We start from the raw sequence: 27,394 nt of genomic DNA on the forward strand, positions 1-27,394 counted from the left end.
AACAATTAAATGTGACATGTGAATTTAACATATTAGAAGAGCTCTATAGTATCTGTCCATAAAAGACTGATTATGTACTATACAAACTATGCAAATCGTACAAAGCCAGTTTTCAGTGCCTTTTCAACTGAGAAGAATCTATTCAGCATGCTTCTCCTCCTGAAGTGGTTCATACTGAGCAAGGTTTGCTTTCAGATTTTTGTTTTCTTCTGATACAGCTTCAAATTTCTCTTTCACCTCTGCCAATTCTATGCGAAGCAACTCTATTTCTGGATTCTCTGGAGTTGCAGCTCCTAAGTGATGATTTAGAAAATCCAACGCGCTGTTGGGTTTTTCTGGTTCGTCATACAAGGCAACCAATACTTTGGTGAGCGTGTCCAGCACTCCCGACTTCTCCAGGAACCTCCGGAACTGCTCCCGCTTCGAGTCGGCGGCTTTGTAATGGGGCCATAGTGACAGTGGCAGCGGTGGCGTAGCCTGCGCCCAAAATAGCCTAATTTTAAAGAATGAGTGAATCAAACAACAAATCATTGAAAGAATTAATGATTTCATCTAAGATAATGACAAAAATGAAACAACATACCAAAACTTATAGGCTACAACCAAAGCAGTTATTAGGGGGATATATTATATCTCTTAATGTTTATATCAATAAAATAGAGAAAGTGGAAGTCAATGAACTGAGAAAGCAACTAAAAAAGTTAGAGACAGAACAAATAATAAATAAATTCTGAAAATTAAAGAGAAATTTAATAAAATTAATAGTAAGAAAATTTTTCAACTTATAAAAGAAACCAAGAGTTGACTTTATGGAAAAAAACAATGAAATAGATGAAGCTTTGTCTAATTTGATTTTAAAAAAAAGAATACCAAATTACTATATCAAAAATGAAAAAAGATGGGAGGATTGGGACACTGATACATTGCTGGTGGAGGTGTGAAATGATCCAATCTTTCTGGAGAGCAATATACAACTATGTCCAAAGAGCAAGAAAAAGCTTTTTACCTTTTGGCCCAGCAATTCCAGTTACAGGCCCATATCTAAAAGAAATCATAAAAATGCGAAAGGACTGGCATCTTCCAAAATATTTGCAGTAGTCCTTTTTTGTAGTGGTAAAGAATTGGAAATTGAGAGGATACTCATCAATTGCAGAATGGCTAAATAAACAATGGTACATAAGTACCATGAAATATTATTGTTCTATAAGAAACTGTAAATGGTCAGACTCTAAAGAAGTATGGAAAGAGGAACAGAGGACCTGATGCTGATCAAAGGGAGCAGAAGCAAGAGAACAATGTACACATTAACAACAACATTGTGAGATAATCAACCTTGATGGAAGCAGCTCCTCTCAGCAGTTCAGAAAGCTAGAAAAACCATTTTAGACCAGCTATGGACAATGTTATCCCAATCCAGAGTAAGAAAAACAAAACAACAATCAAAAATCAATCCTTCAGAATCTGAACGCTTTATAAAAATTATCTCTTATGTGTCTCCCTTAATCCTAATTCCTCATACCAAAAATCTGTAAACATGTTTATGAAAAATATGTATTTTTAATGCTAACCTGACTGTTCACTGCTGATGGTGGGAAGGGAAGATGGAAGGAAAATTTGTAACTTAAAACATATACATGTGCCATTGTTTAATATTTTTTTTAGGTTTTTTGCAAGGCAAATGGGGTTAAGTGGCTTGCCCAAGGCCACACAGCTAGGTAATTATTTAGTGTCTGAGACCAGATTTGAACCCAGGTACTCCTGACTCCAGTACCAGTACTTTATCTACTATACCACCTAGCCACCCCAATAAAATTTAAAAATAAAATAATGAGAAAAGATATACTCACAATTAATGAGGAGGAAATTAGAGTAACAATTCAAAACCATTTTGCCCAACTGTATTCCAATAAATGTGATAGTTTAAGTGGAATGAAGGAATTTTTACAAAAATATGAACTTGGTTTAAAGAACGGAAAATTTAATACTTAAATAACCTTATTACAGAAAAAAATTCAACAAGACATCAGCGAACTCCCCTCCCCCCGCAAAAAAAAAAAAAATCTCCAGGGCCAGATGGATTTACACATGAATTCTATCAAACATTCAAGGAACAACTGCTTCCAATTCTGTATATACTATATGAAAAAATAGATGAAGAGAGAACTCTGCCTAATCCCTTCTATAATGCCAAAATGATGCTGATATCTAAATCAGGAAGAGTCAAAATAGAGAGAATATTATAGTCTAATTTCTCCTTATGAATATGGATGCATTTTTTAAATAAAATATTAGCAAAGATATTACCACAAGTCATTATTAGGATAATATACTATGACCAAACAGGATTTATACTAGGTATGCCCAGATTGGTTTGATATTAGTAAAACTGTCAGCATAATTGGCTATATTAATAACAAATCTAACAGAAATCATATGATCATCTCAATAGATGCTGAAAAAGCTTTTGCCAAAATTTGGCACCCATTCCTATTAAAAACACTGGAGACCATAGGAATAAAATGGATTGTTCCTTAAAATGTTAAGTAGTAACTATATGAAACCATTAACAAGCATTATAGGCAAGGGATAAGCTGGAAATATGCCCAATAATATCAGGGATGAAACAAGGATGCCGGTTATTACCACTATTATTCAATATCCTTTTAGGCATGCTAGCTTTAGTAATAAGAGAAGAAAAATAAATTGAAGGAATTAGAACTGATTATGAAGAATCAAAACTGTCACTCTTTGTAGATGATATGATGATATTACCTAGAGAATGCTAAAAATCATTTAAAAACTTACTGGAAACAATTAGCAACTTTAGGAATGTTGCATGATGTAAAATAAACCCACATAAATCTTCAGCATTTATATATATTACTAAAAAGATACAGTAGCAATAGATAGAAAGAGAAATCCCATTTACAATAACTAGAAAATTTATAGTACTTGGGAGTTTACTTGACAAAACAGACTCAAAAACTTTATGAAAATAACTATAAAACACTTTTCACACAAATAAAATCACATCAAAATATCTGGGCAAATTTCAGTTGTTCATGAGTAGGCCAAGTTAATATAATAAAAAAGACAATTCTTCCTAAATTGAATGACTTCTTTACTTCCATATCAATCAAACTTTCAAAAAATTACTAAAGAGAACTAGAAAGAGTGGTAACTAAATTCATATGAGCAACCAAAAGTTAAGAATATCTAGGGAACCAATGAAAAAAATGCAAAAGAAGGCTGCCTAGGCATACCAGATCTAAAATTACATTAGTAAGCACCAGTCATCAAAACTGTCTGGTACTATCTAAGAAACAAAGTGGTGGATCAGTGGAATACACCAGGTGCAAAAGAGAGCAGGAAATAACTATCATAATCTACTGTTTTGAGAAACCCAGAAAGTCCAGCTTCTGGGTTAAAAACTCACTCTTTGATATAAATTGCTGAGAAAATTGGAGGATATTTTGGCAGTAACTAAGCATAGACCAACATCTCACACTCTATGCCAAGATAAGATCAAAATGGGGGCAGGATTTAAACATAAAAGACAACAGAATAAGCAAATTAGGAGAACAAGGAATAGTTTACTTGTCAGATCTATGCAAAGGAGAGAAGTTCATGACCAGAGAAGAGATAGAAAGCATTGTAAAAAATAAAATGAATAATTTTGATTACATTAAATCAAAAAGGTTTTGCACAAGCAAAAACATTGAAAGCAAGATTAAAAGGAATGTAGTGAACTGGGGAACAATTTTTACCACTAGTGTTTCTGACAGAGCTTCATTTCTAAAATATATAGATAACTGAGTCAAATTTATAAAAATAAATCATTCCACAATTGAAAAATAGTCAAAGGATATGCAAAGGTAATTCTTGAATAAATAAATCAAAACTATCTCTTGTCATATGAATAACATCTCTAAATCATTACTGATTAGAGAAATACAAATTAAAGTATCTCTGAGTACCTCACACCTCTCAGATTGCCAAACATGACCAGAAAGGATAATGATCCATGCTAGAGGAGTTGTAGGAAATTTAGGTTACCAATCCATTATTGGTGGAGCTGTAAACTCATCCAACCTTTCTGGAGAGCAATTTAGAATTATTCGCAAAGAGAAATAAAAATATGTAAATCCTTTGATCCTGCAATATGTTTACTGGGTCTATATCCTGAACAGATAATGAAAAAGTGTAAAAAATATAACTTGTACAAAAATATTCATAGCTGCTCTGATAGTAGTGGATAAAGAATTGAACTGAAGGGATGTCCATCATTTGGGGAATTACTGAACAAAATGTGATACTTAAATATGTCTGCGTGTGTGTGTGTGTGTGTGTGTGTGTGTGTGTGTGTGTGTGTGATAGAACACTATTGTTATATAAGAAATTATGAGGGATGGATTTCAGAGAAGACTTGCACTAATTGATGTTCAGTGAGATGAGCAGAACCAGAACACTCTACACACTAACAACATGGAATGATGATCAAGTATGATGAACTTGCCTATTCTATCAGTGCAATAATCAAGGACAATTTTGGGGGGTCTGTGATGGAAAATACTGTGAAAATACAGAGAAAGAGCTGTGGAGTTTAAACAAGACGAAAGCTTATTATCTTCAATTTCTTTTTTTCCAAGGCAATTGGGTTAAGCAACTTGCAGAAGGTCACACAACTAGGTAATTTTTAAAGTGTCTGAGGTCACATTTGAACTCAGGTCCTCCTGATTCCAGGGTTGGAGCTCTATCCTCTGCACCACTGCTAACCCAGTATCAGATATTTCAATAGCAAATCTTTGTCAGAAAAGAAACTGAACAATTTCTTTCTCTTTCACTATTCTTGAGGTTTCTCTATCTTTTTTTTCAGGGTAGGGGGCTTTATTTACTTTCACAAAAAGATTATTGTAATAATATTAAATAAATAAACCAAATTGTCACTCAAAAAAAGTGTTAAATATTAAATCCTTTGAATAGAAAAAAAAGAAAGGAAACTGAAACTGAAGCAAGTTGAGTGACACAACTAATCTGTAGTAGATTCCTAGGTAGAATTTGTATTCTGACTACAAGTATAGCATTATCTTTGCTTCATCCCTTTTTATGGTTCTTGACTAAGTAGTCTGGGTAGTCACCCAGAAGGTTAGAATTAGACACACAGATATCCAAAAAATGGGAGGGCCTTGGAGAATGGGAAAAGTAGTATAGGGAATGAGAAAGGAGGAAGGAAAGATAATGTTCTTAGATCTGAATGGTTTCTGACATTAGATAGAATAAAATGTATCACTTTCAATGCCTTCATTGTTTTGATTTGCAAAGATGTTTCTATTCCTGTGAACAAAGTTGATATGACTAAAAATTGTGAAAAACAAATTAAATCTAAAGAAAAGTGGGAGGAGGAATTGCATGTAATTAAAGCTGTAAACTTCAATTTTACTGATTTATACTGGCTAGAGTTTGAGCCCTGTCATGAGAATTTAGCTCATAGAATAGGATATAACCTTTGATATATCATCTTGGTCAGTCCTCTCATTTTAGAGAGAAGGAAACTAAGACCCAAATTGGGTTTAGCTGATGGCAAACATTCAGTTAGTCAATAATTCAGATTCAAATTCATTACCTCTGATTCTAAAACTAAGCATGGCAAGACTGTTTGCAGACTTCACTATATAGCTCAGAAAAGTCTGTTCATGCCAAATGAACATTCTTAGTGAATATCCCAATTAATTTTTACTGGGACTATAGAATCAGAGATAGTATTTACTAATTAGAATGGAAAAAAAGCTTTAGAGGTCACCCAATTAAAACTAAGACCTAGGAAGGTCAAATGTTTTGCTCATGATTGTATTGAAGTAATTGAAAAAAAGTGGAAGATAAATCTAGATTCTCTGACTACAAAAATCAGTGTTCTTTCCACTTTACTTCAGTGCCCTAAATGGATAACTGAGGAGAGGAAATAAAGAATATTATAAGTCAGTAGATCAGAGTTAGAGTCAAGCTCAGCCTGTGTAATTTTTTGGCAAGTCATTTCACCTCTGAGTCCAGCTTCCTTTCAGTTAAAATAATTTTATAATATTTGTCCTATGTACTTTGCGGGATTACTGTGAATATTAAATGAGATAATACATATAAAAACACTTTAAAAAGGGATATATTTAAGGCAGTTAGGAGGAACAGAGGATAGAGTACTGACCTTGAATTCACCAGGACATGAGTTCAAATCCATTCTCAAATATTTAATAATTACCTCGCTGTGAGACCTTGGACAAGTCATTTAAGCCCATTTCCTTGCAAGCAAACAAATAAGAAAGTTATGTTTTAAAAATATGATTTTTTTTCTTTTTTAAGATCAACAAAGGTTTTCTAGTAGCCTTCCCCCACTTTCTCTGGGGAAGTACCCTTATAAAATATAATATACTAATGTAAATATGTATATATATATATATATATATATATCATCCAAAGTTAACATCCTTTTCATTTCTGCTTTATCAGTACTGAGAAGTTATGATAGCATTGTTAACATGAAAACTATCATTTACCTGAGAGTTTATTTGTTGCTTTGTTCACAAACTTTAGTGAGGTAACACTGAAGTATTCAGAACCACTTAGTAATCTTCACAGACCAAAACTAATTAGAATTTTCCACTTCAACCTTGGATTAAAAGTAGAATATTTGGGGCTTATCTGAAGATAAAAGTTGCTATTTGCTGTTGGTTTTAGCATATCTAGGAAAGTAATAGTTTAAACTGGCTTATCTTTCTATGGTTTCTCCTCTATAAGTTTTTCAGAGGAAAAGCATGCATAATGGAACTTAACATATAATTTGATTGTGATATCCTTGATGTTTATATACACTAAGGTGGTGCACAATTTGAGTTTTGTTTTCTTAAAGTTCTATATAAATATTTTATGCAAAATTTTCATTATTTTTCAAATAAAAATACATAACCAAAATAAATGTGTTTGAAATACTGAGTGTGACTTGAGTATTCAACCTACAGAGTAGCAATAGGATAAAGAAGAGAGCAATAAAGAGAATTGAAGTTTTACCTGTTGGATAAATGATTTTGAGAGGAGTTTTATTGTAGCAACAATAGCATTCCAGTTTTTTGAGGGGTTAGAAGAATAATTGTAACAAGTTAATTTATAGGGGCGGCTAGGTGGCGTAGTGGATAAAGCACTGGCACTGGAGTCAGGAGTACCTGAGTTCAAATCCGGTCTCAGACACTTAATGATTACCTAGCTGTGTGGCCTTTGACAATCCATTTAACCCTGTTTGCCTTGCAAAAACCTAAAAAAAAAAAAAAAATAACAAGTTAATTTATTATTCAAATAGAGTTCTTAGATAGAAGACAGTATTTTTTGATAACCCTTGCATGGCAGAAAATATCTCCAAGGTTGGGTCAAAATGTTTATTTCTTTATTTGCCTTGTCTTAAAAATAAATCTAAAGATTATACAAGGGATATGGCAAAAAGAGAACTGATTTACTGCCTGACAATCAGGAAGATTTTGTCTAGAAACCTCTCTCACACATAGAGGAAAATGAGCTTATTTAGGCATTGAGGCAATACTGCCCACATCCATATGCCCTAGTTTGCTTGCTGCCAATGTGCTTTTTCTCAATCCATGTTGAAAGTTGTGAAATTTGGCAAGCATGATGGGAACTTTACAATTACCGAATATCTTGAAAAATTGGATATATTCCAATTTATCTTTAAAACATGGGATCAAAGATACATAGGCTCTTGCAACTAGATGAACTTTAGAAATTATCCATACCTATTTCATGAAATTTAAGGCAAACAACAAGGAAATGAATGGTGTAGATGAATTCTGGTGTAGGGATGCAAAAGAAAAATAAAACATTAAGCTAGTCATGTATTTATTTTATATTGATATCAAAAACTTATTGACAAATTGCAAAGAAATCTGAAGAGGATAGATGAACATTTCAGGCCTCCTCCAAAATTCAGACTAATTCTAAGGGCAATGGATCAATTTAAAAGCAGATATCTGTAAGAAGAGGACAAGTAAACTGATGTTAGAATAATAATAAGGAAAAGACTATTGGCATATATTTCAACCCCTTTTAGGTGGCAATCACCTTGAAGGGGAAGAGGTAATCATTGTCCGTGACTGTCTCATAGCACAGTTTTTTAGCTACTATATGGCTGGTATAGAGAGTTGGGAAAAAATTAAAATGTATTAATGCCTGTCACATAAAAATTATATATAAAAGGACAAACAGCAAAGGCACTAAAGCTTTAACCTTTAATGAATGTAATAAATATCTTATTTTATACTAAAATAGAGTCTAAACATTTGTTGAACAACACATGTTATTGTTAAGGAAATAGTAATCAAAAAGATCATAAAATCGAGACATGGAAGGGACTTTAGAGGTAATTCAAGATATTATCTAACTCAACGTTCTTATTTTATTTATGAGGAAATTGAGTCTGAGAGATTAAATGCCTTGCCCATAGTTACACTGCCAAGAAACTATCATATCCAGAACTAAATGTGCCCCTGAACTCTAGTAGTTTTCCATGGAATCCTTTTTATGAAGTTTCAATTTAGTGAAATTAAGCAGAATTATTTTTTGGACCAACAAGTAGTATGTCTCCATGAATTCTTTTTATGTTACTAATTCCACTTTTAAGGATTCTGAAGTTATGTTCCTAAACTTAAAAAGCAAACATATTTGTCATCAAGTAAGAAAAGTATAGATATAGAATTGGGAAAAATACCAGAGTTCATTTGTCTAACACCCTCATTTCACAGAGAAATAAACAGCATAATATAAGCTGAAGTGACTTGCCAAAATACTTATATTAGTAAATGTTCAAGATTAGATTGGAACCTAGTTCCTTTGAAATCAATTCATTTCTGCTTCTGCTTCATCACATCTCTCTTCAAATAGGTGGTATAAAAAATGACAGAGAACAGAGCTAAGATGGCAGAGATTGGGGAAAGCCTGGACTTCCCTGACTTCTTCACATTTTCCCTCAGAAACAATGTAAATCAAGCCCTCTAAATGGTTTCAGAGGTAACAGAACTCATAAAAAGACAGTGGACCAATTTTCCAGTATAAGATAACTTGGAAAAACTTCAGAAAAAGAATATTTCACTTGGGTATAGGGGGAGTGTGGCCCGGCACAAGTGTGTATGGGAGAAGGAAGAAAAATGTTCACAGCTGCAGTGCAAGTAAGAAACTGCAGTACCTAGATCCTGATTGAGTAGACCAACTTCATTGCAGATCAGATGAGAGGCCTAGTGTAGAAGGGAAGTTGCAAACCTCAGAATCCCAGGGGATTGGGTTCAAGGAGGTTCTCACCCCAACAATGAGAAAACTGCTAATACCTGAGACAGTGAAGCCCTATGTCCCAGGAACAGATCATAATTTTAAATATCATACAATAGGTTAAACACGAGTAAGAAACAGGAAAAAAGTAAAAATCCTCATCACAGAAAGGTATTCTGGTGATAAGGATAATTAAACACCACATCAAAAGAGGACATTAGAAAAAGCACTACATGTGAAGCCCCAGAGGGGAATATGAATTGGTTTCAAGGTCAAAAAGTTTTCTTGGAAGAACATAAAAAGGATTTGAAAAATCAGGCAGAAAAATTAGGAAAAGAATTGAGAGTTATGAAAAAGAATTGTCAATAGCTCATAAAAGGAAAAACCAAAATGACCAAAGTAAACAACTCATTTAAAAATCAAATATGATGGGGTAGCTAGGTGGCCTAGCAGATAGAGCCCTGCAATAAGGTGGCCCTAAATTTAAATCTGGCCTCAGTCTCTTAATAATTATCTAGCTATGTGATCTTGGTCAAGTCACTTAACCCCATCCCATTGCCTTATAAAAATAAAAAAAAAAATACAATAGGATTAAAAAATGTCACAAGTATCAAGGGAACTAATGACAAAAAATTGCAAAAGGACATGACCTACCTATAATAAATCTAAAACTATATTATAAAGATGTAGCCATCAAAATTGATTCGTACTTACTAGGAAATAGATTGTTGGATCAGTGAAATATATTAGGTATAAAAGAAAAAGTAGTAAATGACTATTCTAATCTACAGTTTAAGATCCAAACACTCCAGATTTTGGTATAAGAACTCACTACTTGACAAAATCTGCTGACAAACCTGGAAAATAAGATGACAGAAAACTAGACATCTCACATAATGTTTAAATGGGTAGAATATTTAGGATATATAATAAGTCAATTAGAATAATTGATAGTTTATCTGTCAGCTATAAGGAGAGGCATAGATTTTATGAACAAACAAGAGACAGTATGAAATGTATAATTTTGATTAAATTAAATTGAAAAGTTTTTGAACAAATAAAACCAAGATTAGATGGAACAAAGAAAGATGGGGAAAAATTTTACAGCTATTCTTTCAGATAAAGTACTCGTTTTTAAAATATATCAAGAATTGAATCTAATTTAGAAAATAAAGTCATTCTCCAATTGATAAATGATCTAAGAATATGAATAGACAGTTTCCAGATGAAGAAATAAAAACTATTGTCAAATGAAAAAATGCTCCAAATCATTATTGATAAAAGAAATGCAAATTAAAAGAACATTGGAGTACTACCTCAAGTCCATCAGATTGATTGAAATGAAACAAAGGGAAAATGATCAATGTTGGAGAGACTGTGGGAAAATTGAGGCACTAATCCACTGTTGGTGGAATTATAAAGTGATCTCTGACCATTCTGGAGAGCAATTCATAAATATGCCCAAGAAATTATAAATGTATGCATATCATTTGATCCAGCAATAACACTACCTAGTCTGTATCCTAAAGAGATCATAAAAAAGAGTAAAGGATCCATATGTACAAGAACAGTTAAAGCAACTCTTTTAGTAAGGAAAAGATTGAAAACTGAGGTAATTGCCATCATTTGGAAAACTAACTTATAAACAGGAGATACAAGGTTGACATTAATGACCTTTTGGTGTTCACTGATATTGGGAGTATGGCCAAGGTAAAAAAGTCCTCAAAATGAAAATTGCAACTGGCTCATTTTGAATCTCTACTTCATTCAGTTTGATATTTTCACCTGATATCCACAATTCATTTGGCAATTGCTCAGTTGTATACCTTCCAAGGGACTTCATTCTTAATTATAAAATGAGTTAGATTTGAAGGCATGAGGGTACTCCTACTCTAGGGATGTGATCTATGCAGTTCCTTATTTTAGTATTTTTATAAATATTATTTATATTATATTTATAAATATTTATATTATATTTATAAATATTCCACCTCTAATATATTTTTCATTCACTTGTATATGATGAATACCATTGCTGCTGCTGTTGTTGTTGTTGGATAACATACTGATATGTGTGTGGTACCCATGTGACCTTGAATATAGCGCCTATTCTCTCTGAGCCTGTTTCCACATTTATAAGGTGAGAAAGATGAAGGAGATGATTTCTTATGTCACTTTCAAGTCTAAAACTTTAATATTAACAACATTATATAATCATAAATTCTATATTTAAAAATTGCATCAATTATTGACCCATTTTTGTACTCCTACATGGGCCTCAATTTGTAACTTTGATTGTACAGCAACATTTTCAAGTTAGTTGAAAAAATAGCTTCAGTTAAATCTAGAATCCATTTACTTCCTTCATCATTATTTGTTGCTTCTGATCTGGGTTTTGAAGAAAAACAGCATTAGTCACTTTTCCTAGTCCTGGACACTAAATTTTGTCAGCAGCTTTTGATGTAGTTATTCATGGAGATCAGCTGAATACTTTTGCTAATGATTCTAATGCTTACATTTCAGGGAAGGAGGATGAATATTCTTCCTAGAAGCCTCCCATTTCTGGAAATAACTTTCCAAAACTTGAATGTACTAGTCTTTGGTTAGTCAAAAAAGATAACATATTTTTAAGTATAGTTAACTGTGGTTTTTGTTTTAAATTTTAAATCATTTTTAAAGTCATTTTGAAAGGTTCTTAATAGGTGCTTACAAATCATTGTCTCATCAATGTAGAAATTGCAGTATTTTGCTGTTTTTTTAAACATAATGACATTATTCACATAATGAAAACTAACAACACACAAAGGACTCAACTCCAAGTTCCTACTATAAGATCCTGGTATCATAAGAATAAACTTGAGTTCAAATTCTGATTTTTGCAACATATCAGCTATGGAAGCAAAGATAGTCACTTTAACTTTGCAGTACCAAAACAAATTCTCTAAGAAAAGGAATATCATATTAGTTAATAATACATATCAATGGAGCGACTCCCACAGTGGGAATTCCCTGCATTAATATGAAAATCTATGAAAATATATGTATAGTGTGTGTGTATTATACACATATGTAGACAAATAAACATATTCATATATATATATATATAGTGAGGTATATAGACATATTTGTATATTGTAAATGTGTTTATAAACATGTTTACATATACATACATTATAAAAAACATATCTCTACTCTTGGAAAAATTTGTTTCTTTTTCAATGAAAATTTTGGAAAAGATAGGAGGACATCTGATGAGGAGTATTTGTTGTGATTTATATTTGGGTCTAAGCATTAAATACTAAAATTGTCTAATTCTTCCAAGTGCAGTTTGCCTTAACTAAGTTTTACTATGTCTTCCTCATTCCCTGTGGTTTTCATGAAATTGAAATGAGAAGTTATCATGTTAGTCAGCTGTTTGTTTCTATGTGAATATATACAAAGATGATGAGAGACTGAGTCTATATAGGTGGAGTTTATTTTATTAATTTTTTAAGCAATGGAATTAAGTGCCCAAGGTCAAACAGCTAGGCAATTATTGAATGTCTGAGGCAGGATTTGAACTTAGGTCCTCTTGATTCAAGGGTCTGTGCTCTATCCACTGTGCCTCTTAGCTGCCCCTATATAGGTGGAGTTTAGAGAAACATATAACTATCATATCTAAAACTATGATTACTTTGTCCTATTGTAACAAGAAAGAGAATAGTCATAAGCTGATATGGGACTTTGAAATGTGAGGAGAAAAAAGTAGATATGTGAGGAATTTCAAGTCTTCTTTCTTCTATCAGGAACCTCACTTTCATCTCAATTGCTCTTTTATAAGCATTGGTTTCATTAGTATGAGTAATAGGGAGGTATCAAGGAACTAGTTTCAGCTTTCAACTATTTTTCATATATCATTGATTGTCCATGTGAACATATCTTTATACAGAATTATTAAAAGGAACAATCATATATTGTCACCTCAGTACTCAGTCTCAAGAAATCTAAAATAAAAGGAATGTGTTCTATTTTTAGCATCATATTGATCCTGAGAAATGTCTAGTGACAGATATGAAAATTCATTCAGTATCAATTCTTATTAACTAAGGGGTATTTTTTTTTCTGTCCCATTATAAACTAGGTTGCGATTCCATCTCTCAAAACAAAAAAAAAAAAAAAGAAAGAAAATGAAGAAATCTTCAAAAATGTTCTGCCATCAACTTGTTGAAGATATCCATCCAATATGTTTACCTGTCCTTGTTATCTTAATGAGATTGATTTAAATAATCAAAGATCCCAACCAAGATTATTATCATAAATTAAGATTATCTCTAATTAGTAATCCAGTGAAGAATATATAGATATAAGAAATATATGAGCAAAGAGAAGTAAGAGATTTCCAAATGTGTTTGAGAAATTGTTGACATTCTACCATGGTTGAAAGATAGGCAGTTCAACAAAAATAGGTTGGGAGTACATAAGTCATTGACTATCAGGCCAAGTATTTCGAAATTAATTCTACATAAAAGACTGAATTATAGAAATATTTGAACTCATAAGTGACAATATCAAATCTGGTATACTGTATAGTGGTATACTGTAAGTATACCACTAGTATAACTCTGGTACCAATGTGTAGGAAATATTTCAGTGAAGAAAATACTGCAGATGAAGAAGAATATTTAAAAAAAATTCATTTCTTTAGGTGAGAGAAAATGAAGAGATGAAATAAAGTAATGGTAATATTCATCACAAATATGAGACTTTTTGGAGTGAATTCAGGGCATGTATCAGACCAGATTTTATAATTTATTAGACTGAATGGGACTAAAAGAAAGGAAAAACCAAGGTTTTAAGTTTTGGTAAATAGAACAATTGTGATGTCAATAATCTAGTTAAGAATTTAGTAGTGGGGCAGCTAGGTGGCATAGTGGATAAAGCACCAGCCTTGGAGTCAGGAATACCTGGGTTCAAATCTGGTCTCAGACACTTAATAATTGCCTAGCTGTGTGGCCTTGGGCACACTTAACCCCATTTTCCTTGCAAAAACCTAAAAAAAAGAGAATTTAGTAGTATGGGAATTAATATTTGTGTAGATATATGTATATATACACAAACATCTATACATATATGTGCTCACATAACATCATTTTATAAATACACATATATGTGTCTATCTTTATATGCATATATGTAGTTAGATACATATCAGTGATTCAGAATAAGTTGCATTTCCTATATATGTAAATAGGACACATGTATAAATGCATATGTACATATTTCTATGTATACATACACATGTGCATGTGTGTATATTGATATATATATATATATTCATGATGTGCAAGTTATTTCTGAGTCACTGATTTGTGTTCTGTCAGTTCATTTTATCTGAGTTAAGATGAAAAAACTTCTTAAACATAGTAGCAAAAATATATTTGGCATATAATTAAGATTTAACCCTTGATTATTTAAACAAACTATTGAAAATCAGTAACATTAAATAGATAAAATTAATTTGGTGCCACATATAGCAATTTTGTTCATAAATTAAAACTATATTATTTCCTGCCTAAAATAATTCAAAAAATTCCAATAATGTGCCTCAGTGAGCAAATATTTTATTTATTTACTTAATAGAGAGAGATGGCTGCTTAAGGCAGCACTGGGTTGATAATAATTAACTCTGATCAGTGTCTGCTCATATTGCATTGAAAAACAGTAGAGAAAAGCCAAAAGAAAGAGGATATAAGGACCTATTGTATTTATTATTTCTTCTTTGGGAAAAAAAATCAAAACAAAACAGAAAACAAAACTTGATTTTGTAGAAAAAAAAATACAGTTCTTCCAGAATTTTTATAGCAAGATACCAAGATAGGGAATGTCTCTGTGAAGAAATAAAAAGAAGGATGTACATTTTTGTCAATACATTAATTTATTGATCTATAGCATATTTGCATAGACTTTAAGAACTTAAAATAGTTATCTTAGAATGCTTAGAATTCTTTCCTAAGAAAATAGTGCATCTACTCTCTTCCTGTTGGTTTTTTTTTTTTTTTTTCTGCACAAGATCTATAAAAACTAGAATAGATGAGGACTGGCAATACACATTAAGTGATTTTTATGTAAATATAATTTGGGTTACTGGAAATAATTTTATCTGCAATTTAAAGTTGTCAATTTCATGGAATTGTTGATTTCTTATAAATAAGGTATTTTTTCCAAGCCTATATCTTGGTAATTCCCATTGATAGCTAAGAAGAAAAATGTTCATCTCCAACAGTATGATAACTACAAAATGAATCATGTGTTAAAGTTAACCAGGAATAAAAAAAAAAAGATTATAAATGTACTATATCTGACTGGTTCCTTTTGTGTCTTCAGGATTGGTGTCAACATATAGAAAGAGAGAAAAAGGCACACAAATCAAAATTTTTAGATGTTCTTAAAATTTTAATTTGATTTTTAGTACTGAAAATGTAAGATCTCCATCAGTATAATGATGCAGTTCTTTCTATGTGTTTAAAGTCATTTATTTATTTATTCCACACTTTAAATTACTTATTTGAAAATTTCAAATTCAAAATTCTATTTTTCTGAGGGGGGGTGGAGCCAAGATGGCGACAAAAGGGGATTGAGTCTTAGGAGGTCTCTGATAAAACTCATAAGCTAAGGACTCTAACTAAACTTTCGAGAGACAGAACCCACAAAGGCACCCAGTGAGGCAGCTCTCCTACTCAAGGTAACCTGGAAAAGAGCAGAAAGACTCTGCTCCCCGGGGTCGGAGGGGCGGCCCGCCAGAGGGATGCCCCGCCAGAGCCAAAGAACTTCAGCCTCCTGGAGGCAGCGCCAGGGGTGCTGGGAGCCACGACTCCCAGCAGCAGGGGAGTCTCCTGAGCTGAACCCTGGGGAGCACTGGGCACAAAGTGGGGGAACAGCAGGGGACCTCTGCCAGAGGAAGCACATGGAGCCCAGCCCTCAGGACAAAGAGCCAGCAGCTTGGTCTTTGCTCAGCCCAGACCCGGAACCAGAAGCAGGCTGAGCCAGTAAACAGGAGCCCCCAGGGCATGAGCCCATTTTGCTGAGGGAGGGAAGTGAAGAGAGACTGCAGAGCTCTGTCCTCTGCTACATAAACAGGACTCTGGGGCTCTGACCACATTCAGATCCTAGCAGTCTAGGCCACCCCCCATAGAACAGCAGGGCCCCCCCCCACCTCAGGCCTGTGGCAGAGTGGGTGGAGCTTATGGTTATTCACAGACCAGGAGGGAGGACAGAGCCTCACACACTGAGACCCTTGTGGGAGTGTCCCAAAAGCTCAGGAAGCACTCCAAAACCAAGCCCAGGCTGGGAAAATGAGCAAGCAGAGAAATAAGAGGAAGACTACTGAGAAATATTTTGCAAATGAGCCCAAGAAGGATCAAAATACTCAGTCTGAAGATGAGGAAGCACAAGCTCCTGCATCTAAAGACTCCAAGAAAAACAGAAATTGGGCTCAGGCTATGACAGAGCTCAAAAAAGACTTTGAAAATCAAATGAAGGAGTTGGAAGAAAAACTGGGAAAAGAAAGGAGAGAGATGCAGGAAAAACATGAAAATGAAATCAGCAGCTTAGTCAAGGAAATAAAAAAAAAATGCTGAAGAAAATAGCATGCTAAAAACCAGCTTAGGTCAAATGGATAGAACAGCTCAAAAAGTTATTGAGGAGAAGAATGCTTTAAAAAACAAAATTGGCCAGATAGAAAAAGAGATAAGAAAACTCTCTGAGGAGAACAAATCCGTCAGACAAAGAATAGAATTCAGGGAAATTGATGAATTTACCAGAAATCAGGAATCAATACTTCAAAACCAAAAAAAATGAAAAATTAGAAGAAAATGTGAAATATCTCATTGAAAAAAAAAAACAACTGATATGGAAAACAGACTTAGAAAAGATAATTTAAAAAATTATTGGAATACCTGAAAGTCATGATCAGGAAAAGAGCCTTGACATCATTTTCAAAGAATTACTACAGGAAAATTGCCCTGATATCCTAGAAGCAGATGGCAAAATAGAAATGGAGAGAATCCACCGATCCCCCCGAGAAAGAGATCCCAAAAAACCAACCCCTAGGAATATTATAGCCAAGTTCCAGAACTCCCAAGTCAAAGAGAAAATATTACAAGCAGCCAGAAGGAGACAGTTCAAATATCGTGGAGCTGCAGTCAGGATCACTCAGGACTTAGCAGCAACTACATTGGAAGCTTGTAGGGCTTGGAATACAATATACCGGAAGACAAAAGAGCTTAGAATGCATTTACGAATTAACTACCCAGCAAGTCTGAATGTTCCTCTTCCAGGGAAAAAGATGGACTTTCAATGAACCAGGGGAATCTCAAATGTTGCTTTTGGAATGGCCAGAGCTGAACAGAAGGTTTGATCTTCAGATACAGGATTCAAGTGAAGCATGGAGATTGGAGGAGAGAGGGAAAATATGAGGGACTTAATGAGGATGAACTGCATGTATTCCTGCATAGAAAAATGACACTGATAATACTCATATGAACCTTCTCAGTTAATAGAGCAGGTAGAGGGAGCTTTTATAGTCGAAGCACAGGAGAAAGCTGAATTCAAAGAAAAAATATGGTGTAAAAATGGAGTCAATAGAAAAAAAAACGGGAAATGGAATGGGAGAAAGAAAAAGGAGAGGAGGAATAGTCCAAGATATTTAACATAATAAGATTTTTTTTATTAAAATGAGCTATTGCAGTGATATGGAAGGGGGGAGGCAAGGGGGAAAGAGGAAATCTCTGCTCTCATCAGAGATGGCTAGGAGAGGAAACAGCAAATATACTCAATGGGCTTTAGACATCGGGGTAAGAAGGAGAGGGGGGGGAGCAGGGGGAAGTGGTGGGGATTTGAATAAAGGAGGAGAAGATGGACCATGGGGGAGAGAGTGGTCAGATATAACACATTTTCTTTTTTACTTCTTGCAAGGGACTGGGATTGGAAGGACTACCCAGGACCATAGGGCCAGGTGGATTCTGGGCCTAAGGGGTGGTATGGGGGCTCAGGGCTTCTTGGCCCCAGGACCAGCGATCCATCTGTTGTGCCACTCAGTGACCCTACAGCAGAGTCAGAGTGAAAGGAGAGAGAAAATATAGTACATAGTAGTGGAGAAATAAGAAAGGAGGGAGTTGCTATCAGCAATGGCAATGCTGGAAAAATATGGAAGTAACTTTTGTGATGGACTTATCATAAAGAATCTTATCCACCCGTGACAGAGTTGTTGGTGTTGGAACAAAGACTGAAGCGCATTTTTGTTATTATTATTATTTGGGGGAGGGTGCAGGGCAAGTGGGGATGGGTGGCCTGCCTGGGGCCACATAGCAGGGTGATCTTTGGGTGTCTGGGGCCGGATTTGGACCCAGGTGCTCCTGGCTCAAGGGCCAATGCTCTGTCTGCCACCCAGCCACCCCTACTAGTATTGCTATTTTATTTTATTTTGGGTCTTTTTTTCTTCTTTTTGGTTTTTTCAGGGAAGTGGGGACCAGGTGGCTTGCATGTCACATGGCTGAGTGATTGTTGGGTTTACAAGGCTCAATATGGGCTCAGGTGCTCATAGCTCCAGGGCTGGTGCTTTGTCCATTGCACCACCTGGCCATAACTACAATTATTACTATTATTTTTTAATTTTAATTTTTTTCTCTCCCCTTTACTTTTTTCGCCCAAGCAAGTCTATCTATATTCATGGGGGGGGGGGTATTTTGTCTACTTGTAAACAAGAATATTTTATTAATGTAAAAAAACATTTGTACAAAATGAGAATAAAAATAAATTTAAAAAAAAATTCTATTTTTCTGCCCATTCCATCTCTTACTCATTGTGTAGGCAAGTAGTATGATTATCAGTATGTATCAGTATCAATATTAGTGGGAAAAATGCTTATTTTGATGAGATGCTTCACGATAAAAAAAGCCCAAAAAACCCCCACATTATCTTAAATCATTGCTTTAAATAGAGTAGTGAAAGCTATCACAGATGATCATTTCACAATTTTGTATTAGTACATATGTTGATTGATCTTTACTCTGCATTCGTTCATATGAGTCATACCAGGTTTTCCTGAAACCATCCCATTTGTTGTTTCTTAAAGTGCAATGACTTTCCAACATAAAGATATACCACAACTTATTTGGCAATTCCCAATAGACAGACATCTCCTAATATGCCAACTTTTTTTTACCACCATAAAAAGAACTGGTGCAATTTTTTTTATACCTAGAAGTCCTTTTATGATTTTCTTTGCTACCATTGGGATATAGATCTAATAGTAGTATTGGATATAAATTGTTATATATGAATAGTTCTATAGCGCTTTGCGAATATTCTTCCAAGTTATTCTTCAAAATGATTGGACTTATTCAGAACTTCACCAACAGTCTTTTATATTAATTTATCATGTTTGTCCTTCTGTTTCAATGTGTTTCTTATAAAAATTCTAAAAAAATTTGTTGGATTCTTTTTTCTAATACATTCTTCCATCATTTATGAATGAGTTCATTCCATTCCCATGCACATTTAGGATTACTAACTTCTTTTTCCCTCTAGCCCATTTTCTTAGGTTTATCCTATTCTGGTCCTTCAAAATTCTGTTTTGTTTCTGACCACTATCTCCCTCAATATTCTCTCCCTTTTAATACCTTTCCCCTTTCCCTTATTCCTCCTCTTCCACCTTCCCTACTGATTAAGATAAATTACTTGCCGCTATTGGATGAAATATGAAACCTGATGGTGTATAATTTTCCCTCTTGTAACAAATTTATTTTTAGACATTTTATTTTTAATTTATGGAATAAAGCAACCATTTCTAAACATCTAAATCTATTATGTACAACTTGCTATTTCTTTTAAATGTATACTGATGTTGGGAAGCTTGGAAGTACTTGCATGAACTGATGTTGAGCGAGATGAGAAGAACCAGAAAAACATTGTACACCCTAACAGCAACATGGGAGTGATGATCAACCTTGATGGACTTGCTCATTCCATCAGTGCAACAACCAGGGACAATTTTGGGCTATTTGAGATGGAGAATAACATCTGTATTCAGAGAAGGAATTATGGACTTTGACCAAAGACCAAAGAATATTAACTTCAAATTAGAAAAAAAAATGCTATCTTATTATGTAATTTTACTATCTCATACTTTATTTTTTTCCTTAAGGATATGATTTCTCTGTTGTCACATTCCACTGATGTCAATGTATAACACGAAAAAAATGTAAAGACTAACAAGAATGCCTTCTGTGGGGGTGGGGGAGGGAAGCAAGAATGGGGAAAATTGTAAAACTCAAAATAAATAAAATCTTTCTAAAAAATAACTATGTACTGATGTTTTCAAATTTATTTTCCACCCTGAAGTTAACTACATCAGACATAAATAGACAGATAGATGATAGATAGAGAGATATAGATATGTAAATATATATATATATATGTATGTATGTGTGTGTGTGTGTGTAAAATTGTTCTATGCATACTTTTACCTAACAGTTCTATCACTAGAAGCAGATGACATTTTTCTTCATATGTGCTTTATAGTTAATTTGGTATTTATAATTGTCAAAATGCCTTTTTGTGGACAAAGTTGTTCTTAAAGCAATATTGTTGTCATAGTATGAAATGCTCTCTTGGTTCTCCTCACTTTATTCTTCATCATTTCATGCAAGCTTTACATGTCTTTTTAAGAAAATTGAGCTTATCATTTCTTAAAGCACCATAGCATTCCATCATATCTATACAACACAATTTATTCAGCCATTTCCCAATGGATGTGGATCCCTGAATTTTTCATTTCTTTGCCACCACAAAGATATTGGCTATAAATGTTCTGATAATGTTCAAATTTATAATTACTATTTGTAAATTTCTCTTCATCTCATTTTCACTTTATATTTTTTTTCTCTGCATCTCTTTTTACTCTATTCCTGTGACCTTTACTTCTCCTCCCACTGTACCTACATCTCAAATAGTCTCCCTTATCCCTACCCTTCCAATTTCAATACATACATACCTCCAAATGTCTACCTTCCCTCTACATTCCCGAATTCCAATCCATACATCCATCTAAAAATTGCTTCCCAATCCTGTCCCCTAGTTTTACTTCCTTTTACCTTTTCCTTAGACAATTTTATTTTTTAGAATCACTCCTTCACACATTACTTAATACATTAAGTATTATACTGAATGCACATAAGTACACACATTACTCAACAATTCTTAAACTGCCTTAGTAAAGATGACAGTTTCAAGAATATTGATAACATTTACATACATGTAATACCTAAACAATTTAACCTTATAATTAGTATTTAATGTTTTCCTTATATTTCTTCTGGATCTTTTATACTGATTTTCCATCAAGTCTTGGTCTTTTTCTTAGAAATATCTGAAAGTCTTTTATTTCATTAAAATGCCACATCTCATCAGAATCTCTTCTATTTCTTCATATATATATATATATATATATATATATATATATATATATATATGCATCATTTGAGATGAATTTGCAACATTTTCTAACTCATCCTGATTTTCTGTTCAACTTTGAGTTCAAGAAACCCCAAACTCTAGAATTCTAAACTCCTTCAAACCAAGTACTAGGTGGGAAAGTCTTGGCTTCCTTTGTTTAAATGATAAACCTAGTGGCATGGTCTCCATCTTTAAAACTTTCTGTTAACTGATCTTACAAATTCACTTTTACCTATTTAAACTTGTCTAGACTGGCAAAATAGGATAGAAATAAGAATTTCTCCTGACCCACATTGCCTGGTTTTCCCCAACAACTTTATTCTAGTGGGGTTAGTTAGTAAGATCTCTCATCTGGAAGTGCCATTTGGTAGTTCTGGGAAGTCCAAGGTTCTCAGGATACTCCTGTAATTTCAATATCTTCCTTCACATTGAATTTTTGGCTTGGAAAGAACTTGGGCTATTGAGGTTGGTCAATCCAGTATAGGCATTGAGAGTGGCACCAATCACTGATATTTCCTTCTTCTTCCTAAAGCTTCCTATTGATATCTTTTTGTATCTCTGGGATATTAGTCTCTTCATTTCCCATCTATTAATATTCATTGGTGGACTCTGGTTTTCAATCCTAGAAGCTGATACAGATGATTATATGCTTGAGGGATATCCTGGACTGTCCCTTGAGGATTCCTGAACTATATACAGCTTCATTTCAGTTCCTCCTTGGAGTCCCTACCAGTCACTTATTTGTGATTTGATTTTTTGTTTTTAAAACAAACTTAACCTTTGATAATTTATCCCTCCTTTCCTATTATCCTTACTGTGACTTTCCTCCCATTGCCCCACTGTGCTGGGCCAGATCATCTAGCTTGTTCCCATTCTATATCTGGGTCAGAAACTGAGGTCCTTTAATAAAAATTAAAGATGGTATTTGTTCATATTCAAATTTTGTTCTGACTCCCACCCTGCAATTACTACTACTGTGCACCTCAACCAAAAGTGGATTTTGATAACTCTTCCATCATTTGAAAGGCTTTTATATTCAGGTAATCTCATCCAAATTCAAAAAATTGCTATGGGCCTTGCTAAATAAGACAACATCCAGGTTCAATTGTTCTGTTCTATTCCACTGGATCCAGATGACTCTGAGGAGAAAATGAAGCTGGTAACTTAGCACAGAACCCCTCACTCAAATTCAAAATATGCATTTATCATGGCATCATTTCCGTGGTGTCATGGTCCTCTTTGAGAACTGACAAACATTAAAATCAAATACTTATCTTTGCTGGATAAGTTATTTTGGATGCAACCCCAACTTTTTTGCCCTTTGAAATATAAGATTCTGGGCAGAGTCAAGATGGCAGGAGTAAGGGAAGGACTAACATGAGTTTTCCCTCAAACCCTCCAAATAATTTTAAATAATGACTCTAAACAAATTCTAGAGTGGCAGAAACAACCATAAGATTAGATCTGAGCAAAGGGAACCTAATGACTTTGGGAGAAGAAAAGAAATAATGAAACAAAGCCAAAAGAATGAAAACAAATAGAAAATGTGAAATATCTCTGGACAAACAGTTGACCTGTAAAATAGATCCAGGAGAGATCACTTAAAAATTATTGAACAAATTGAAAACCAAGATAAAAAAAAGAGCCTAAACATAATTTTCAAGAAATTATCAATGAAAACTGCCCTGATATTAAAGAAACAGATAGTAGAGAATGAAAAATCTATTGATAATCTCCCAAAAGAAATCCCACACTGAAAATTCTAAGAATATCAAAGTAAATTTCAGCATTACTGAGGAAAAAAAAATTTGCAAACAGCCAGAAAGAAAGAAAGAAACAATTCAAGTATCATTGAACTACAGTCAGAATAACACAACATTTACCAATATCTACCTTAAAAAAATTGTAGGACATTAAATATGATAGTCTAGAAGAAAAAAAGAGCTTGAATTATAACAAAAATCAATTACCCAGGAGAACTGAGCATACACTTTCAGGGGGAAAGATGGACATTCAGTGAAATATGGGATTTTCAAACTTTCCTGATGAAAGATACAAGTTAAACAGAAAATTGATATCCAAATAAAAGAGTGAAGAGAATTATATAAAGTTCAGCAGGAGAGGGAAATCATAAGAGACTTAATATGGTTAAACTATATACCTTCCTCCATGGGAAAATGATACTGATAACTCATATCATATGGTCAGAGCACATATATATCTAGACAGATAGAGAGATAGAGATAGAGAGATAGAGATAGAGAGAGAGAGAGAGAGAGAGAGAGAGAGAGAGAGAGAGAGAGTACAGAGGAGTGAATTGAATTTGAAGTAAGAATATTCAAAACTAAAATTAAGGGATGAGAGAAAGGAATCTATTAAGAGAGACTGAAAGGAGAGATAAAATGGGGCAAATTATCTTAATTGAAAATGGAGAGAACAAGGTTTTATAGTAAAGGGGAAGAAGGGGGACTTATCAAACAATTATGCCTCCGGGTTTATATTTTCTTGACTGAAAGTGCTCTTCTTTGAACTTGAGCTATGATTTAGAAATTTGTATAGGTAAAGAAGTTAACAAACCCAATCTGATTCTGATTCTGTTGCCAGGTGCTTATAACCTATTTCTAAACAGTCCTTTTATCATGTCTGACTTAGGAGCTCCTAATGTTACTGTTTCTGTTGCCATCACCTAGTTTCATCACTGGAGGTTCTTCCACTGTGGCCTTCAAGTCATTCTCCAATGTTTTGTCACAGATCTCTTTTTGAAACCTCTAACTTGTGTTGAAAGAATGCCATGCTTTGACCTTTTATTGGATCTACTACTCCAAAATTTGATTTGTGATGTTAATTTAAAGTCATTTGAAGGTGAATATTGGGAAAGTTCAGGTAAATTTGCTTTTTTATACAGCCCCCCCGCAGGACTTCCTTAGTTTATGTGTTTGTATTTGAAAGGATATTTTGTTGCTAGATGCATTCAGATTTCAAGCTTCAGTGACAATTGGCCACATGTGAAAAAGATTATCAAGACATCAAATTATGTAGAAAATCTCCAACAAAAATAGTAGTTCCCTATTGATGGTAAATAATTGAACTTTGTCCTGATATTAAGAAGAAAGACATTAAAAATAATTTCATTGAAATATTACCACTAGTAATCACTTTAAAATATTTTTAACCAACTTGATATTCAGAGTTTATGCCAGACTCCATCAAAGTGTAAGAGGGATGGTGGGACAGAACTATAGAGCAGGAAGAAATTTGTGAGGCTATCCTATATTTTTCATATGATGGAATTTAAGCTAAGGGAGGTTAATAATTTATCTTAAATCACAGAGGTAGTAGATTTCTAAAGCAAGATTTGAATCCAAGTCTTTTAACTATAGTCTTAATTTTGTTATACTTAAAATACTGATCTGGAAGAAATCTATGACAATTCAGAATTTTCTTTAAGAAAACTTTGTGATTATTGTTCAAATTTTCTCACAAAAGGGGGCATATTCCAAAAAGATAGAAAAACTGCAAATAATGCTACATACAACTTTACCAAAAGAAAGAAGTTGTGTTGGAAGAAGAAAACAGCAACTGTCAACCTAAATGCCTCTTTTCTCTCTATATAAAATGTAATGAGACTAGCCAATATTTTCATTAAGGTTATCATCTATGAAAAAAATGATAAGGAAACAGGTAAGTATTTTTTCCCTTCAAAATGTCTTTACCATGGATCAAAACTTTGCAATCATACCACAACCTGAATAGACTAGGGGAAAAAAGTTTTAATTTTTCCTTTTGTTCATTAAAATTTGTAAAAAATATTTAATTCAGAAAAAAATCAATTTTAATGAGATATATATATATATATATTTCAAAAATTTTAACCTTCTATAAGATTATGACAAAAAAGAACAAGATAATTTATATCAGCACAATAAGTATTGTTATCAAATGAATAATAAAACAAAGATACAAAAATATCAACTAAGTTATATGCCAATAACACAAAATATGCCCCACAGAAAATTCCAAGTAAAGAGAGATGCAATAACATTTCTTCAAATTTAGAAGTCAAATCATCTTGTCGATCTATTAGGAAATCGTTGATCAAGTTATGGTATACGAATGTTACAGAATACTGTTCTAGAAATCATAAATGGTCAGACATTAGAGAAGCATGGAATGAATTCTAGATCTGATACTGAGTGAAGGGAGTAGAACCAGAAGAACATACTCTACATTATCAAGAACATGTGATCTGATCACTCTTGCTGGATGCAGTTCCTCTGAGCAGTTCAGAGAACTAGCACAACCCTAGGAGACCTGCTATAGACAATGCTATCCACACTCAGAGGAATTAAAACAAAACACAACAAACAAATAAACAAACAAAAACCCCTTCAGAATATAATGAACACTAAATTCACTTTTTAAAAATAGTTCTTTCATATATTTCTTTCCTATCACATGGTTTTCTCTTCTTTCCCTTAATCCTAATTCCTCATTTGAAAATGACTAATCTGCAAATATAATTAGCATAAATGTATATGTACAATATTCACCTGACTGTTTGCCACTGAGGGGAGGAGGATGGAAAGTAATTATATAAAATAAAATATGCATATGCATATGGATGAATGTTGAAAAACATTCATAATATGTAGGTGGAAAAATATGAATTTAATAAAAGAAGGTAAATCTTTTTGATTCATGTAATCTCTTACATAATAGGAAACCTTTGATGGGAAAAAAGTTTTCTAAAAGAAAAGTATATTAGGAAATCATAGATCTCTTCTGAATATTACATATACATATATGAACATGTACATATTGTATGTGAAATTAATGTAATATGCAAAAAATGCATATGTATAAAATATATTGTCTAAGTATATTTAATATAGAATATATGGAAAAAACATGCACATATATTCAATATTTGCCTATTTATGCTTATTGAATATATATATTATTTGTATTCACAGACATATATGTTACACATATATGAAGACAGATAAATGAAATTGCATTTATTAAGCACTATATACCAAGCAATATGTGATAGTGTCAAAAAAAAAATCTCTGCCTTCAAAAAGCTTGCATTATAATAGGTGAAAACAGCACATAAAGTTGAGTGATGAACAAACTTTAAGGGTTGGTAAATGAAGGTAAATAAATGCAGCAATGTAACTTTATAAAAATAATAGCACTATAGATTTGATTATGATTCAAGGTTTGAAAAAAAAACAGGAGTGGGGGATTAGAGGGATGGGATTCAGCAAAGCAGTTTGCAAGAAATTGACCAAGATGTAGAATATAGCGTGATTTGGCTTGAATTAAAAAGAGGGCCTTTGACTGACCCTCTCAATTAAAAATCTGAACATGAACATTAGAGGACCTATTCCAGAAATTTGAGGGTTAAGTCATATGGAGGTTTGTGGTTTTTAAAGAAATACAACTGGTAAGATGATAGACTATACTTGCTTCTGGTGCTCTGGACTTTTCCACTGCCATAATGGCAGCCATCTCACCTCAAAAATAGCTCAGTTCCTGTGACCCCATCTTCAATTAGTGAATTCTTACTCTGCCAGGCACATGTCAT

At 33.4% G+C, this 27,394-nt stretch overlaps 1 pseudogene; it reads right to left on the reverse strand.

Annotated features, from left to right (window-relative positions):
• LOC141489268 (c-Myc-binding protein pseudogene) lies at nucleotides 1–27,394 on the reverse strand (annotated as a pseudogene).

Source organism: Macrotis lagotis, chromosome 5 (assembly GCF_037893015.1).
Source record: "Macrotis lagotis isolate mMagLag1 chromosome 5, bilby.v1.9.chrom.fasta, whole genome shotgun sequence".
NCBI lineage: Eukaryota > Metazoa > Chordata > Mammalia > Peramelemorphia > Peramelidae > Macrotis > Macrotis lagotis.